We start from the raw sequence: 6,000 nt of genomic DNA, 5'->3' as shown, positions 1-6,000 counted from the left end.
AGAGAGAGAGAGAGAGAGAGAGAGAGAGAGAGAGAGAGAGAGAGAGAATGTGTCCATATATGTAATAGAAATAACGTATCAATTAAGTTCACTGGCTTGGACAAAATGCAGTGTGTTCATGTGACACTCCAATGGTAGGATTTAAGACATGTTGAAAGATTTTCCTTGTCCAGAAATACCTCTCCCCAACTCCAACCTGCTTGCTGTGATTCCTGTTTTTCTTACCATTAGAACCACTCCTTTCATTTAAATCATTGTCCCAGAAAAGCACCCCTCAAGCAAAGCACTTATTACCTGTGGAGGAAAATAGCATCAAAATGGATTAATTTGTAAGATTACTTAGCTGTTAGCTTGTGGAAAGCAGAGCCCTGAGGGGATAGTACACAGCACAGGTAAATTTTTATATCTTCAGTGAAGGGCATTAAAGCCATAAGTACTATCTATCTCTGTGAGGGTGAGGTTGGGAGACCACTGACAAAGGAAGAGCTTCTGTAGGGAGTGGGGAGATGTGGCAGTAGAGAGGAGCCCCATGCACACTTTTTCTCCTTTGCACTTTCTCTTGTATATGAAACTATATAGGAAAAAAATGGCCTTAATTACTTATTTCCATGAGATTGTATGCATTGAGGGAAAAATACTCAGGTAACTAGCTCCATTCTTATCCATTAGATTGATGTTATTAGGAGCTCATTCAAGTACCTTGTGAAGAGTTCTTTATCTCAATTAATGGCTGAGACCATAACACAGACCCAAAGAGAAGCTGGTTGTGATTGAATATCTGAAACCAGTTCTGGTTAAAATTGCAGAAGTGCTTTGTCTTATTTTTTAACTATATCCATTTAGGTCTGCCAAGGTAGACCCCAAAGAAATGAATTCCAATCAATGCATTTTATCTTTATAAAAATGTTTTGATGTCATATATTGTCTGCTTCCCACATTACATCAAAATGGCTGCTCTCTACAATCTGGTCCACATGTAGTTTGGGCTTCTTAGCATAACTTACAGGGAATTAATGACTTGTTATTTATTGCTCAACCACTCTGCTGAAGTGATTTATATGGTCATGCCTTGCACTGGTTCTTGCTTTGCATTCTCTGTGCTAGATGTCTCATCAATATCATTAAATGAATTCTCTGTGACACCACTCTGCTACTGTAGGTTTTGATATAAGGGATAACCTAACATAAATCAGGAATTATGTTTAATTCATAAGATGTACCAATCTCTCATGGAGGCGTGAGTTAGGTTAGGAGGTGTCACCAAGATGTTTTACAGCACCTCTTGTGATTAAACCAAGGACCCCTTTGTATGCCTGTGCTCCAGGTGAAAATAACAAGTAGCTATACGCTTTGCAGTTTTTCAGATAAATTCAATTTGTTTTTATTTATGTAGGCACAGTGAGTTTCCATTATTGCCCCACAAACAGAATATATATTTTGTAAGCACATGTAACAGTGTACAGAATAGTAGTATACAGAATAGACATTGACTTGTGTTTTATAATTCTTACATCTCTTTTTGATAGACACTCTAAGAATGAACCTCTAATAACTATAGCATATAACATATGCAAAGCATTTTATACATTTTAAAGTTGCATATAAGGTTAAAATATTATCATTATAACTTAATAACAAAACAAAAATGTGATTTTTATAATAAATTTTAAAAGAAATTTACTCCTAAATGAGTTGATTCTAATTTAAAAAGGGGAAAAACTTGGCCCATAATTTTATTTGTATTGTGAGCTTCTGATAAGGAAACTTCTTTGACTAATTCAGATTGTCACCTGCTCTCGCATCTTCTATCATAAGAAGTTGCCCTGGGGACTGATAGATTAAGTGGTGTCCCTAGGATTACACACCAGGTAGGTGTCAGGGGTCAGGCTTCAACATGGTTCCCTCCCAGGTAGCTCTGAATCTACTATACCATACGACATCTCATGCTTCAAAAAGCAATATTAAAAGATGTATTCAAAATTCTTCCTAATAATAATTTAAGAATAAAATTCTTCTATAGGTATAGTAGATTACCTTTCCTGGTGGCTGGATTCCTAAAGAACATGTTAACAGCTTATAAGAGCAAGGTAATTTTCTTCCTTTGGAAGCCAACAGCTGTAAAGAAAAAATAGCAATTATAATCAAGAATTATAATGATTATAATTAATAAAGGCAAATGAGTGCTTATGTTCCAATTTCACAGGAAAAAAATGTCTGTTGGTGCCAGGGTACAACCTTCATTAAAAAGTGTTTCTGTCGACAAACATGCTGGGGCTATTATTATCATTGTTGCTGTTATCACTATCATCATTATTAATTATTCTTTGAAACAAACAATGTGCTGAGTGCTCTGTCATCCATGGAGAGGACTTGAATTTCTTCCCAGAGGGCTGGATAATCTAGACCAAGCAGCAGAGCACCATAGTGCATAGAGATAATGGCTGAGGTTGCCAGGTTGTCTTTCCCCATCACTTGGTTGTTACATCCTTCTGTGATCAGCTGTATGGACTGTCAGAAAGGGAGAATGTGACATGTCTCTGATGAAGAAAATAATTGTAGTATATGCAGAAAACTGTCAGCAATACCTTCTTCTTGGTCTTCTGGTTTCATTTAATTAAGTCTAGCTTTAGGTTGGGCCTTTCTGTTTTTCTTTTTAAAAAATTCTCTTTATTTGGTCCTTGTTATGAAAAGAAGATGGATGCGTTTCTGCCTTCCAAAATTCAAGTGACAAAAAAATGAGAAGGAAATGACATTACTTAGTAGTGTAATAGGCAATTGATTTCATAAAACTTCAGGCAGGGGGCAGAACAAAAGCACGAATAAGAATTAAAGAATCCATAGGCATATTAGAAATGGAGGAATGCAAACATATTAAGGAAGAAAGTGACCAAAAGAAAGGGAGAGGAAAAGTGGTAGTAATAGACCAAGAGTGATAATCAGTGGTTTGGGGTTTGTAATGCTATGCATTGTAAGGCTAAGACTTTATCAGGAATGTAGAATTTGTAGCAAAATTAAATTTTAAAAATTATGTGGTTGTTATTGATCATTGATGCCTATTAAGTGGAATGTCTTTACTTCACCTATGTTCAGCCTTTCCTGTAAATGGCAGACTCTTCTAAGCTGAAAGCCATTAGTCATTCTTATAGAATGTTATTCATTCTTATAGAATGTCCTTTTCCTACATTGATTCTTCCTTCATAGCCCATGGGACAGAGAAGCCAAGGAACAAAATGAGAAACTGTCCATCCCAATGAAGGGGGGGAAGAGAAATTATTTGCTTTGTGGGAATGGTCTAGGAGAATGTCCCTTCATGGTTTGATAACGAGTCAGAGATTTGGCCTAGGATTTATTGAGAGGTAACAAAATTGTCTGTCCTGGGCTATGAAGTTTAACCTACAGATGTAGTATCATGACATTTTGGTGACATTCTAAGTATATCATGTTCTGCAATGTCCTTCCCTATAGATGTCCTTCTAAACCTGGATATCAGGACTCTAAGAAAGAGACTCTTCACTCTGCAGCAAACTTTTTTGAGATTATGTCGTTTCTGCAGTTTTAGTTTCAGAATGACTTGGGGTTTTAAGATCCTTGAAAAATGTGCCTGAGTAAGAAAGTAATTGCCTATTTAAAAAATAAACTAATTGCTTTTCTTCTTCTACAGTATAAAAAGGTGATTTTTAAAATTTCTGATTTTAACAGAAGTATTCAGAAGGAACTGCTTTTCCCCCAAAAAATACCATTTATTAATTTCAGTCATGATTACTTTTAATCAGTGAAGTAGAAATCAACAGAAAAAAAAATATCCTTCCTGTCTTCACTTGAATTTTGGAAGGCAGAAACGCATCCATCTTCTTTTCATAACAAGGACCAAATAAAGAGAATTTTTTAAAAAGAAAAACAGAAAGGCCCATCTTTCAACAACAAAGATTAATGGAATTACAGTTGTAAATAGTATAGGACAGACTTTTCCCCCTAATTCTTGAATACACTTGCTTTTCCCACCTGAAAAAAACAACAATAGCCTTGTTCTATAGTTCTCTGGACATAGGTGATTTTTCTCATGCTTACATGGGATATTTGTAGAGTATCTAATAACTGCAAATAATTTTAAATCCTGGGTTGCTCTAGTCTATGAACTGAAAATATGTGTATCAGGTTACAAAATTCTCCTCTCTTTTTAAACCTATAATTATTTTTTTTTTAAAAAACATCCTGATGAGGTAATTTTCACTCCCATAGAATAACCAATTTTAAACAGTACAAAACAAAACATTTCCATTCTGACTTGAACTACATTTTTTAAATGAACAGCCCATTTTACAATAACAACAGAAAAGTATTGAACCTAGAACTCTGAAAAATATTTTTGTTCATAATTACTATGTGTCATGACGCATTGCTGAAACCTCATCATCTATCCACCAAGTTTATATGCTTAAGTTTGGGCATGGGGAGAAGAGCAATCATACCTGTCTTTAAATCCTCATCCAAAGCACCCTGAAGCAGCTCACCCTTTTAAACTGTCGGTCCATGGCCACCCATTGGGCGACCTCCTTGAATCTACCATTCAGTGTCTTAGCTCAGCACCCCCTGCAAAGAGCTGCAGTGTTCATTCTGTCCATTCTAAATCCAAGAGGTTCCATTGGACCCTCAAAACTTCAACTCCCATTCTTAGTCTCTCAAGGTGTCCTATATGCTCTCAAGTTTCAATGTAATAAAGCAAAATTAATTGTTGATGATACAGTTAAAACAGGGTACTTGCAACGGGGAAGAAGAAGACCATATGAAACCTGAACTTTGGAAAATGTCACATCCTGTGAACCTGATTAAACAAACTTGACCTTTTTTGTAGACTTAAACACCCAGGTACATGCCTATACACAATGAGATTTATAGCTCTAGGTTACATTAGGTAGCCTAGCCCAACTCCCTCTTTTGACAAGTAAGGCACCTAAAGGGCAAAGAAGTTGAGTGACTTTTCCAAGGTCAAAGGGGGAGTAAGTAGCAAAGGTGAGATTCACAGAATCTTGGAAGCACAAAATCTCTGAGTTGTCAATAGTTAGTCATTCACTGAGCATCAGTAAAGTGCAAACTACATAACAGGCTCTATGCCAGGTGCTGGGGACCCAAAGACAAAAAATAAATAAATGGACCCTGCCTTCACGAAGATTATATTCCATTGGTGGAAAAACTACATGCATGCACAAAAGTAAACACAGAATATATATAAAGCAAAAGCAAGGTAATTTGGGGGATGAGGGTTTATACCAGGGTAATCAGGAAAGGTGTCTTGTAGAAGGAAGAGAGGAAGGAGTAAAACATTTATTCAGTACCTACTACATGTCAGTCTCTATGCCCAGTGCTTTATAATCTCTCTTTTGATTCTCACAAGGTAAATGCTCTTAGTATCCCTATTTTACAGTTGAGGAAACTGAGACAGACAGAGGTGAAGTGAATTGTTCAGGGTCACATAGCTAGTAAGTGTCTGAGGCCAGATTTGAACCCGTAAGTCAAGAAGACCCGAGTTCAAATTTGGCCTCAGATGCCATGTCAGTGATAAGTTGATAGGATCATAGATGTGGACTTAGGGCTGTCTAGTCCAATCTCTTCATTTTTATAGATAAGGAAAGAGAAACCTAAGAAGGTGACTAACCCAAAGTCAAACAGATAGCATTAGAAGAATTTGAACTCCAATCCTGGACTTTCTGAGTAAATGTTATTTTTTTCTCCCTTCCATTGTTTTCTTAACTTCAGTAACACTATAGTGTACAGGGTGTAACATTTGATTAAAGTCTAAGAAATGTTGGAAGAGAATGCACCTAGGAAGAAATGAGCTTTAGTCAGCAGCCTGAAAAAACAACCTATTCCCCAGATAAGACTGGAGGGAAAAAAGCAAAAGAAAATTTTAAAGATTTAGTACATGATAATTAGGGTTGGGGGGAGGAGTGTGTGTGTGTGTGTGTGTTTAGTTGCACTGATAAATTCAAATTAAATACACAC

At 36.3% G+C, this 6,000-nt stretch overlaps 1 protein-coding gene across 2 annotated transcripts in view; it reads left to right on the top strand.

Moving 5' to 3' along the window:
• Positions 1-6,000, top strand: part of LOC138176051 (reelin) — a 566,262-nt gene that overhangs the window by 188,119 nt on the left and 372,143 nt on the right. The window lies entirely within an intron of this gene.

This window comes from Petaurus breviceps, unplaced genomic scaffold (assembly GCF_028583685.1).
Source record: "Petaurus breviceps papuanus isolate PSGF00001 unplaced genomic scaffold, PetGlider_PUasm1.0 80, whole genome shotgun sequence".
NCBI classification, from domain to species: domain Eukaryota; kingdom Metazoa; phylum Chordata; class Mammalia; order Diprotodontia; family Petauridae; genus Petaurus; species Petaurus breviceps.
This window is presented reverse-complemented; position numbering and strand designations above follow the sequence as displayed.